Genomic DNA, 12,948 nt, shown 5'->3' with positions numbered 1-12,948 from the left:
ACCTCCAATGGACAAAATGCAAATAATCACAATCAAATATCTTAATCATTTGATAGCCCTAGTGTTTTTTTTACATTCTTAGCAATATTGAAGTGGGTATGTATGATTATTTATCTCCATATACGATCCTTTCAAGCTTCCAGTACGATAAACTGTAATTTCCCCTCTGGCAACGCAGGAGGGCTGGGTGATAAAACGATATCAATACACATCAATATCAATGAAAAATGTGTTCGATAAAACGTCCGATGCATATATTTTTTTATTCGTCGTCTGGAAGGTTGGTTGCATGAATGAAGGCACTCGCTCACTGGTCACCGAGCAATGCAGGAAGTGATCACTGATCAGTGGGAGTAACACAGCCAGTCGGGTACGAGCATCAACTTTCAAGAGTGGTTGCACCCTCTTGTGTCTCGCGGTTGATTCTTTGCATGGAGTGAAAAGGAAAACTAAAAATGAGTGCTGCAAAGAGCGAAGGAATCGTCGACAAAACAGGATAAGTCATTTCGAAAGTATGGCAGTTTTTGGGGGATTTCTTCAAATGGACCACAGTGAGACCGAAGACCACATTACCAAATCACTTCACCTGCAAAAAATTGTTCTTCTTTACATTTTGAACACGTTGCACTATGTTGTTACACTTTATGAATCATTTATTACATATTCCTTATTTTCGACCCTTAATTTTAAAGAGGTTATCGTTGAGTGTTCAATGTGATTTTAGAATGTTGGTTACATTTTGGTTGCATTGATTAGATTGTTTTCCATGGTTGTGTTGACATTTTCAATCCTTTCTGCCTTGATAGCTGAGGGGATTATAATCAGAGGAAGGTTACTTTCAAAATAAACATGTTTACATTATGTATTTCCTCAATAGATCATAAATATATCAATACTTGTATCACGTGTATCGTGAACCAGTTTTCAGGCATATCGTCCAGCCCTAATAATAATATGAACAAATAGAAAATGAATCGCGATTAAATATTATAATATAACCTGCTCAGTGGTCTTGTGTCCGCCCTGAGATCGGTAGGTCGTGAGTTCAAACCCCGGCCAAGACATACCAAAGACTATAAACATGGGACCCATTACCTCCCTACTTGGCACTCAGCATCAAGGGTTGGAATTGGGGGTTAAATCACCACAATGATTCCCGAGCATGGCCACCGCTGCTGCTCACTGCTCCCCTCACCTCCCAGGGAGTGGAACAAGGGGATGGGTCGAATACATAGGGTAATTTCACCACACCTAGTGTGTGTGACAGTGGTACTTTAACTTTAACCTTTATTATAATCATTTGACAGCCCTAGTTTATTTTCACTGTAGCAAATTGTTCTAAACAACACCAAAGTGGTTATATATGGTCATTTTCTTTAAAATATGATCATTTTAAGCTTCTGGTACGATATAAAGTGTCATGTTCCACCTGGCAAAAAAGTAGTGGAATTTGAGTTCATTTCAGACTTCCGTTGAGGCTTAACTAAAGGTTTATGTTTATATATATATATATATATATATATATATATATATATATATATATATATATATATATATATATATATATATATATAAACAAACAATACAACTCGTCACGTTCAGTCATACACATCTTTTTCGGTACTTCAAAAACGTTTGAAATGACAGCAATATTTATCTTACGACTGAGTCTTGACTTGCGTTGTTGAAATTTATATTACATATTCCTTATTTTCTACCCTTAATTTTAAAGAGGTTATCGTTGAGTGTTCAATGTGATTTTAGAATTTTGTTTACATTGGTTAGATTGTTTTCAATGGTTGTGTTGACATTTCCAATCCTTTCTGCCTTGATAGCTGAGGTGATTATAATCAGAGGAAGGTTACATTCAAAATAAACATGTTTACATTATGTATTTTTCTCCTCAATAGATCATAAAAATATCAATACTTAATATGAACAAATGGAGAGAAAAAAAGAAGCAATAAATAAATATATTTCACTTCACAAGAAAATCGATTCTTAATGATTGATTCATTCAAAATCAATTCATAATTTTCAAAAATTCATAAAAAAACAAAAAATAATATATATTTTATTAATGTTTTTAGGCCATCTCCATGCAACCAGAAGGAGATTTTCTAACCTGTAACCGGTTTTAAAAAAAAGTTACATTATCATTATTTTACCAACAAATACATTGCGAGAATCGTTTTTTATTGTTTTTATTAGTTTATTGGATTGGGGGAAAACAATGTCAAACAGTTATCTCAATTATCTCAATTGTAGACTTTTAAGCTTCAATTTGGCCTTTTGCCTAAAGTTAAGTATATTTGTTTAATTAGTGATATTATATTTAATTAGATTTAGATTAAATATTATAACCATTTGAAAGCCCTAGTTTACTTTCACTGTAGCAGATGGTTCTAAACAAGTTTAACGTGATTATATATGGTCATTTTCTTCAAAATACGATCATTTTAAGCTTCCGGTACGATATAATGTGTCATATTCCACCTGGCAACAAAGTAGTGGAATTTGAGTTCATTTCCGTTGCGGCTTATCTAAAGTCTTTTTTATATATATATATAAACAATATAACTACATCACTTTCAGTCACACACGCCTTTTTCGGTACTTTAAAAACGTTTGAAATGTCAGCAATATTTATCTTACGACTGAGTCTTGACTTGCGTTGTTGAACTATAGAACAAATCAGAGCTGAAATGTTTTCGCTATGTACGCTAGAGCACATCGGCAAGCTAACGCTAATCGTAAGTGATGATGCTCGTCGGTCATTTAGGGGTAAACTATAGATTTTAACAAAGTATAATTGACATTTGTAACATGTACAAGTATTTATAGCGGATTTTGGACATTACATTTGACTTGACAGAGAGAAAAGACGGCCGGTAGGGTTATAGGACCTTGAAGTAGCCCGTGTGAGCTACAGCAGGGTAAGTCATGCTTTTACATACCTGCTGTGTCGGTGATACGGTCTTGACAAAATAATGTAACGTATATAAAACAAAATTCGCCTGTTTTCAAGCCTTTGAATGGTTTACTAAGCTGTGGAGTGAGTGAAAGATATCCGACCGAGAGTTTCTTAAAACACAAGCTCCACCCCGGCACGCCTTCCTGGACACCGTACTATTTGTTTTCCTGTCCGGAGGCCACTTTTTTTTACATAATCAAAATATTGACCGCATTGATATTAAGGGTAGTGTCAGTATCTTGTCAATATTTTTGGGTTTTTTTCACAAATATCTGTGTCTTTGATTGTGTTATTTATGTTGTTACATTGCTAATATATTGTTTACAAACGCGGGGAATAAATCAGTGGACGCGAGATGGCTTTGAGAGCAAAAAGCCAAAGGATTTGAATCTGGGCCAATATTAGTTGTAATGATTGGATGTGATTAAAGTCAGTGTATGTTTTGATCAATTAATTTCCTTTTTATGAAATGGAATTGAAAAAAACATTAAAAAAAATCTTGAGTTTTATTTTGAAATACGAAAAATCAAAATGAAAAACAAAGCGTTTTCGTCCAAGAGCAATAACTAAATGTAAATGTTTGATTCTCATGTTACATTTCATAAAACAAAAATAAAAAAACGAGCATTAACGAAAAACTGGACAGAACACAATTATTTTATATTCCGACACCGAAACCGGAAGTTGCTTTTTTTTAATCATTTTTTATTTTTTCTATTTTTTATAAACCTTTATTTATAATATGCAACGATTACATACACGCAAATAAATAATAATAATCAAATCAAGTACAGTAACAGTACAAAACAGTGTCAGGGGGTTGTAAACTCAATAAAGCAACTAAAATAAAATAAAAATAAAAATAAAATAAAAAAAAAAAATATATATATATATATATATATATATATATATATATATATATATATATATATATATATATATATATATATATATATATATCCTACCCTAATACCCTACTGTGCAATATTACCCTTCGAGTGCAATACGTCCGACACTGATTGTTATTTATTACTTATTACTCCGGTACTCTTGTCTTGTTCTGTATATTGTACAGTATTTTGTATTTCTATAGGGTTTTGTATATTGTACAGGATTGCTTATTATTTTTATTGAATAGTAGTCTGTTTATTTCAATTGTTAGTTTTTTTCTTTATTGCCTGTTGTGTAATTTATTTTATTTTATTATTTATTTATTTATTTATTATTTATTTATTTTCACCCCATATTTGTTCCCACTACCGCACCTTAAGTTGGAGTCCTTAACCTCGTTATATGCAAATATAATGACAATAAAGTCCATTCTATTCTATTCTATTCTATTCTATCCTGTGTTTATATATAAAACATATTGATTCACAATGTCTTTCTGACGTTCAATATGTTTTGTATAGAAATGCATGATACAACACCCACCGCCCTGTTTTTCCCAACAAAAACTTCCTACATTCCTCAAAAATATTACAATCAACGATAAATTTAAAAAGTAAATATGTGGTATGATGCATTTATTATTTTTTTTGTTTTATTTTCTTTCAATAGTTATCCCTTTTTATACGGTACTTTTACTTTAATATATTGATAATTGTCTGAAAATTCGACCAAAAAATAATTTGTATATACATATTTTGAAACATTGTACAGAAGGTGGGTTTATGTTTTGTGCTGAGATTGTTCTGTAATATTGCTGTTGAAATAAAGTTGAAAAAAGAAATACTTAAGAACAACTTCCGGTGCAGGTGTCCGAATATAAACAAAGGATTTTCGTCAGTTTTGTCGTTTCTGCTGTGTCAGTGTACGTTTTAGACATTTAGATTTTCTTTTTATGAACAAAAAACGATTGTTTATCTTATTTTATTTTAAAGACAAAAAATAAAATTGAAAAACGAAGCGTCCTTCATTTTTTGTTGAAAGCTATAACTACATACAACAACGATTTTTATTTTCATTTCATATTTCATACAACTATATAACAAAAATCAACAGTCAGCAGAAGTCGTTTAGGAAAAAAATGGGTGATATGTCCATCTATCCATCCATCTTCTTTCGTCGTATTCTTTATATTAATTAATCACCAGAAAGACAAATTCAGGATCACAATGTGTTTATGTTTAAATGCAGGACACAGCACTTGACTGCTTTTCCAAACAGATCTGTCTGCAGGCTTAACTTTTATGTAGCAACTTCCGGTTTTGGCGTTGCAATTTAAAAAAAAAAAAAAAAAAACGTTTTTGGTCTTTTTTTTTTTTTTTAACAAAATGAAAAGCAAACCTTTTTAATAGTTATTGCATTTCGGGATTAAAAAAAAAATGTTCCTTTTTATTGAAAAATAAAAATTCAAATAAAGCAATATTTTTGTTAATCAATTACCCATCCATCCATCCATCCGTAATCGAAAACAAAATCCAATGACCCAAACATAAACTGATCAATAAAGGCCACAGTTTGACACTTGGCACTATTTTGTTGCACTTTATTAAGCATTTATTACATATGCCTTATTTGCGACCCTTAATTTTAAGAGTTTATCGTTGAATGGTCAATGTGATTTTAGAATTTGGTCTTTTTTTCTTTTTTTTTTTTTATATAAAATGAAAAGCAAACCTTTTTTCAGATCTAGTTATTGCATTTCCGAATTAAAAAAAATAGAAAAAAATGTTTATTTTCATTTTTATTGAAAAATAAAATTCAAATAAAGCAATATTTTTGTTAATCAATTACCATTCATCAAAAACAAAATTGAATGACTCAAACATAAACTGATCAATAAAGGCCACAGTTTGACACTTGGCACTATTTTGTTACACTTTATTAAGCATTTATTACATATGCCTTATTTGCGACCCTTAATTTTAAGAGGTTATCATTGAATGCTCAATGTGATTTTAGAATTGTGTTTACATTGATTGTCTTTCATGGTTCTGTTGACATTTCCTGTCCGTTCTGCCTTCATAGCTAAGGGAGATTATAAAAGGCAATGATGGAAAGGATAATGCAGGTATTAAGTAGAGTATTCATGTACCATAGTAGCAATATAAAATATAACATATATATAATATATATACAGTATATAATATATACTGATATATTATAGTATTATATTATATTGTTATATAATATATACAACATATACAATATATAACACATCCCATATGCCATGTACAATATTACAGTATATGTAACAGCTGCAGCAAAAAAAGAAAAACGTTTTATGCTTTTTGAATTATTTTTGATATGTTGTGTGCCTATTTTCCCTGTGTTAAAATCATGATCAACAAATTAGGGGCAAAAATGATCTCGAAAAAATCTCAAGTACCAGTACCAGTTTCAGTTTGCAGTTCCGCCCACCCTTATAACTGTGTATGTAATTGACCGTAACCACCACTGGAGGGCAGTATTTCTCTTCAAGCGTAACCTGGGGTTTACTTTGACCTCCACTTCCAAGAACCTGAAACATAATCTTAAAAGGAAACTAGATGAGGCAATTCCTGAAGGATTTGCGTGTGAATGCTCCAATGCTGAAGTTGAACTGAAATCCTGGAATATTTTTCGAATTGTTGAAAGGGAGCACACAATTCCTGAACAGGCTGAATATTTTGAAGTGGGAAAAGTTTAAATCAGAAGAAAAATGTGAGTGTTGTGGAACTTTGAAGAATGTCCCATTCATTTCAATGGGAATTTCCCAAAAAATTGGGAGTCCCGGGAAAAGCGGGAAGTTTTTTGAAAATGGTAAAAGAAAAACTTCAATGTTCTGAATGAGTTGAAAATGGTTGGTGTTGGAATTTTTCAAATCGGTCGAGAAAAATTGAAGTAGTAACATGTTGAATTGAGAAATAGTATGATGGAATTCCTGAAATTTCGGGAAAACCGGGAATGTTTCCAGTTAAAAAAAATATTTTTTGTCCGGATTAAGAGGCATGTTTTGACGTTGGAACGGTTGAAATAAAAAATGTGGAAGGAGTAGTCGCCAGAAAAAAGGGTGGAAATAAGGCTTTGCAAAATAAAAAATTCTGGAAAATCATGGTATTTTTTTGAACTGGAAAAAGGTAGTTTGAATTTCCAGGATGGTGGAATGTGTTGAAGGTGGAATGGTTTGAATCGGTTGAAAAATGTGGAAATGGTGAAAGTTTGAAAAATGGCCAATTCATATTGAATAGGAAAAATGTCCCGGAAAACCTGGAACTCTGGGAAATGTGGGAATTTTTGGAATTTGTCAAGAGAAAGCCGGCGATTCCCGAATTGGCTGAACAATAGGCTGAACAATTTGAAGTTGAAACGGTTTGAATCGAATATAAAATGTGGAAGGTGGTAGAGCGCGCCAAAATCTGGAGAAAAAGCAGAAAGAAAACCATATGAGACTGACAACATTAAAAAGTATCCAGCATAGTTACTTTTAGCAGTTATGACTGTCCTAAGTATTTAAAAAAAAAAAAAAAATGAACATAGCAATGAAATTTAAAAAAAAATCAAATAAATGATTAGTCATGAGTTTGGCGTGCCGGTGTTCCAAATGGTAAAACCATCGTCCTGTTCTTCACCAACATACTGTTAACAGAGCGTGCAATGGATAAAACCTTTGACTGGGACCATGCAAGATCTGTTCTTCGCATGTCTAAATCTGGTGGGTTAGGGTTCTTCTTTTCTTTAAAGAAGATGAAGTAATAATTCATTATGAAGATTAAGATTGAACAAGACCACAGATAAAATTTTTGTATGTGTAAAAAACTGATATGAAAATATGGTTATGTCTAATGCTGTCTTTGTACTACTGACTCTGCTAATTGTTCATCAGAGTCCGTAGGTACACCCCTATTTGGTCGCTGGGTTGTCGGTCCAGTCTTAAGAAGGAGGCCTAATCTCCCACACACCTGCTACGGCTGTGCCAAGCTATTAATACGTCTCATGGATGGGCCTTAGAGGTCAGAAGAGGATCCACTTGGTGTCCGTCCTGGCTCAAAGGCAGCAACTTTCATGGAAAGTGGAGCCGTTGACGAGCGGTCTGTGGAGAATTCAACTTTTATGTTCACCGAAATGGATGGGAACCGGAAAGGTTTTTGAAGAAGTCTTCACTGGAAGTGGTCTGCATACAGGTAAACATGACTGCACACACACATAATCATAACTAGTGGAGCTTGTTATGGAACGTAAACATCCACAGCAAATAAGCAAGTTTTTCACACATTACAATGTAGCCTATTTTATTTGTCTATTCCAAACATCGTTGTACCTAATAAGCATAGTTTGATATACTGAGCTCGTCCTTGGTAATATTCTTTCTTACTTGCAAGTGTTACCATATCTGAATTATTGTGGAGAAGTATTGACAAAAATACATTTCACTCACTAATCGTGTTACAGAAGAGGTCAGTTAGAATAATACATAACGTTGGTTATCGAGAACATTCACACACTTTATTTGTTGCATCAACAATAGTGAATTTCGATGATTTAGCGCGTTTGCAAACAGCTAAAATTATGCACAAAGCAAATTGTAACCTGCGAACATACAACAATTCTTAACAAAGAGAATTATAACCTTACAGAAAAATTTAATTAAAACATGTGTACGAACGTACAACACTTAAAACCTTTAGTATATCAGTATGTGGAATTAAATAATGAAATGGATTCATAAACAAAGTACTAATATGATCCAATTTAAGAAACTGTTCAAACATAGTGTTCACCAAGTTCAAGGAAGAAAAATCCTGATAAACATTTCGATAATTTTGATTACTTAACAATATTTTCATCAGAACTTTCTTCAGTTTTTATTAATGTATGTAATATGTACTTATTTATTTACAGTACTCACTGTTGTGTTACAGATTGAGAACAAACAAATGTGTTAGAAATTGCTATATGAAAGGAAAATAAGATCTGCTTCTTCCTACTACTTTTCAGACACGTTAAGAGAAACGGAAAATATGTGACGTACCATATCGTAACTGTTGGCATGTTCGAAACAAACTAACACCATAGCAAAATTCGTGATAAAGGTGCAGCTGAAAACCAAAGTACAGTTTTGTGTGGCCCTAAACAAGATTTTGTATGTGGCCCCATTTTGCTCTTGATTATTATTTATTTACAGTACTATTATTAGACACCTGAAGGGGCTCCAGCCCAACCAAACCTGACATCAACATCCCACATACACACACTCAGTATGTTTACATGCACTAAAACAGTAATTATTGGCTTAATTTGGTTGAAAATAGCTATTTAAAACACATGTACAAACAATAATAATAATAATAACGTTAATGCAAGAGGCTTGAAATGTCTCCAAGATTTTGAACTGTACATAGAAAAAAACTTTAATAAGGTTTTTGATTAACATATGTAGATTATGTGATTGTGAACCAGTTCCATCTTGCATGTAAACACTCTCAATCCTCCCATTTTGCATTCTACATTGATCAATATTTACATGTTTATGTCTGTTTCTTTAATAATGTTTTTTTTTTAATCAAGCATTCATACCAGTTGTGTCATTAGGTCTTTTAAACCCCCCTAAATTATTTAGTATATAGTATATATCATACACTGTATATATATTATGTAAATATTACATATATGTTATATTTTTTATTGCTACTACGATACATTTTTAGTCTATTTTATACCTGCATTATCCTTTCCATCCTTACACTTTCCATGCTTTGTAACTGAGCTACTGTGTGGGACAATTTCCCTTGTGGATCATTAAAGTTTGTCTAAGTCTAAGTCTAAGTTAGTGTTTTGTTTTTTGATTTAGATTTGATCTTCTTTTTTAATTTTTTTACAAAAAAATGTGAGTTTTAATAATCATATACCAACGGGTCCTGGTTACATATATCAATGATGCTAGATGGATGAATGGATGGAGAGATAAACTGTTTGTGTGTGTTCTTGTATTTCTACCCTTTTGAGACATCTACAACTTTAAGTACCTTCCAAATGAGGACCGGTGAACAAGTTAGGACCGAAATCATGGTCCCAGTATGGAAAACCATTGCATCTAATAGAGAGCCAAATACTAGAGTCCGTGAACATTGCTCCAAAGTCTGGGTTTTTGGTGATTTAATGTGTATACAAAAGTAAACATTGACAGGTGCAAAGGCAGCAATATATGATAAAACAAGACGGCAGCTAAAGAATGACTTCCCTATTCAACCCCGAAAAAACCCGCCAGGTGAACAGCTGATTTTACGACACTCCGGCGCTGACGTAAGACAACCCGCGTCCCATATGTGACCATAGCATGAACAAACACACTACAGTACTAAGACTACAGTATAGTGGCCATTAACAGTTAGCTTCTACAGCTGGGTTGCCCAAAAGTGCGGCACAGGGGCCATCTGTGGTCCGTGACTCGTTTGTCCTCGGCCTTAAGCACATTACAAAAAAAAGAGATCTCATTTGCACCCCTGGTGGTGAAATCTTTGGAAATTAGGGTGGTCCCAAAGACGAGGGATTTTTCAAACTGACTGTGTGCCTGTTTTAAAAGTGCTCCTCCTCTGGTCAACATATGAAATAACAAGTGTGTAAGAAATTGAAATTTTGAAATTAATAGAAAAAATACAATAAATATGTATACAGAGACATACTGTAATAACTTGAAGTAAATAATGAAGATTAAAAAACAATTACAAACAAAAACATTCAACAACAAAAAAAAACCTTAAAGCTTACCTTTTTCATATTTGCATAGTTTGTATATATTATTAATGTTGTAAATACAAATCTTAGTGTGTGTCAAAATTTGAAGTGCTCCCCCTCTGGCCAACATATATAGTAACAAGTGTGTGTAAGAAATTGAAATACGCCCCCTTTGGACAAAATTAATAAAATAAAAAAATATATGTATATGGAGACATACTGTAATAAAAAACAATTACAAACAAAAAATTCCAAAAAAATAATAAATTAACTAAAATAAGTATTTTTCTCAAAATGTGTTGACTTTTTTCTTATAAAATTGGGAACAATTTCTCATATTCTTTCTGCTTCTGTAATATTGCAATATTTTCTTGTAAAATTATCGCTTTTTTATGTCAAATAATTACTTTTTTATGTAAAATGACTACTTTGTATGTAAATGTATTACTTTTTAATGCAAAACGGTGACATTTGTCATATGATTTGTCATTGGTTGAGTTTTTTTCTTGCCCTAATGTGGGATCTGAGCCGAGGATGTCGTTGTGGCTTGTGCAGCCCTTTGAAACACTTGTGATTAAGGGCTTCATAAATAAACTTTGATTGATATATAAATAAACTTTGATTGATAAAATTCTGACTTTTATCACAATATTTCCAATGTTTTTGTTGTTCTTGTAAAATAGTGACATTGTTTGAGTAAAATGATGACTTTTGTCATAATTTTGCCAAATAAAATTCCGATTATTATAATATTGCCAAAATGTTCAAGTTTTCCGATAAAATTGTGACTTGTCGAGTAAAATCACAACTCTTTTCATAAAATTGCCAAAATGTTAAGCTTTTCTTGTAAAATTGCGACTGTCATTGAGTAAAGTTAAAAGTTAAAGTCAAAGTACCAATGATTGTCACACACACACGAGGTGTGGCGAAATTATTCTCTGCATTTGACCCATCTCTAAGTGTCCGCTCTGAGATCCAACTTTTATCATAATATTGCACAAATGTTCATTTTTCCTTGTAAAATCTTTACTTGCGTTGAGTAAAATGACGACTTTTATCATAAAACTGCCAAAATTCTAAGTTTTTTTTGTGAAAATCCAACTCCTTTTTCCCAACAAGCTTTTTTATATTTGCATAGTATGTATATATTATTAATGTTGTAAATACAAATCTTTATATATCTAGAAAGGGTGGTCCTAAAGAGGGAGGCATTTTTTGGAGGTCTCAAGAATGTAACAAATACAAGAATGTGTGTGTGTGTGTTTTCTTGTATTCCTTTGCTTCTTGAGACATCAACAAGTGAAGTGAAGTGAAGTGAATTATATTTATATAGCGCTTTTCTCTAGTGACTCAAAGCGCTTTACATAGTGAAACCCAATATCTAAGTTACATTCAAACCAGTGTGGGTGGCACTAGGAAAAGTAACTTCCATATGGGGACCGGTGAACAAGTTAGGACCGAAACCATGGTGCCAATACGGGAAACCAATGCATCTAATACAGAATGTCTCAGTTGCACCCCTGGTGGTGAAATCTATCAAAATTAGGGTGGTGCCAAAAAGGAGGGATTTTTCAAATTGACTGTGTGTCGGTTTTAAAAGTGCTACCCCTCTGGTCAACATATGAAATAACAAGTGTGTGTAAAAATTTGAAGTGTTCCCCCTTTGGCCAACATATGTAATAACAAGTGTGTGTAAGAAATTGGCCAAAATTAATAGAAAAAATAAAATAAATATGTTTATAAAGACATACTGTAATAACTTGAAGTAAATAATGAAGATTGAAAACCAATTACAAACAAAATACTCAACAACAAAAAAATAACTAAAAGCTTATCTTTTTTATATTTGCATAGTATGTATATATATGTATACATACAAATCTTTATATATCTAAAAAGGGTAGTCCTTATGAGGTTAGCATTTTTCAGAGGTCTCAAGAAGGTAATAAATACAAGAATGTGTGTGTGCATGCTCAAAGTGGAGACACTGCATGAATAAATGTATGCAAATCTGTAAACGAATGACATTTGCACTATGCACTAGATATGATTTGAAGCATAGAACGCTCAACAATAACACTAATATATTTCTCCCTGTGTTGTTTTCTACAGCATCTGGATTCAATCTGAAGGTTGATGTCATTATGGCAGTTTTAATATGAAGATTCAGTAAGAAAAAAGGCTCCTCATGCTGCAGTTATCCAACTTCATGGTACAGTTATTGGAATAACCAGGTGCAGATTAATGTTGGTGTATTGCGTGTGCACCGGAGCAGTGCAGCCTTGGATCCACCGTGGAACCAGAATCCGGCGGGG

At 32.6% G+C, this 12,948-nt stretch overlaps 1 protein-coding gene and 1 long non-coding RNA gene across 3 annotated transcripts in view; one reads left to right on the top strand and one right to left on the bottom strand.

Annotated features, from left to right (window-relative positions):
- LOC133639452 (CD151 antigen-like) overlaps nt 1-3,116 on the bottom strand; it is a 54,672-nt gene extending 51,556 nt beyond the window's left edge. Inside the window, exon 1 of the mRNA XM_062032753.1 lies at nt 2,958-3,116. The gene's annotated coding sequence lies outside the window, so the exon portion shown is untranslated. The remainder of the gene's footprint in view (nt 1-2,957) is intronic.
- On the top strand, nt 2,522-12,938 carry LOC133639473 (uncharacterized). Of its 2 annotated transcripts, XR_009823800.1 has the most exons (4): nt 2,714-2,753; nt 2,876-2,936; nt 7,785-8,082; nt 12,746-12,938. It is a non-coding gene; the product is annotated as an uncharacterized LOC133639473 (long non-coding RNA). The 2 variants fall into 2 exon arrangements; XR_009823797.1 differs by having other exon boundaries at nt 2,522-2,936.
- The last annotated feature ends 10 nt before the right edge of the window (nt 12,939-12,948 follow it).

Source organism: Entelurus aequoreus, linkage group LG02 (genome assembly GCF_033978785.1).
Source record: "Entelurus aequoreus isolate RoL-2023_Sb linkage group LG02, RoL_Eaeq_v1.1, whole genome shotgun sequence".
Classification (NCBI taxonomy): Eukaryota; Metazoa; Chordata; class Actinopteri; order Syngnathiformes; family Syngnathidae; genus Entelurus; species Entelurus aequoreus.
This window is presented reverse-complemented; position numbering and strand designations above follow the sequence as displayed.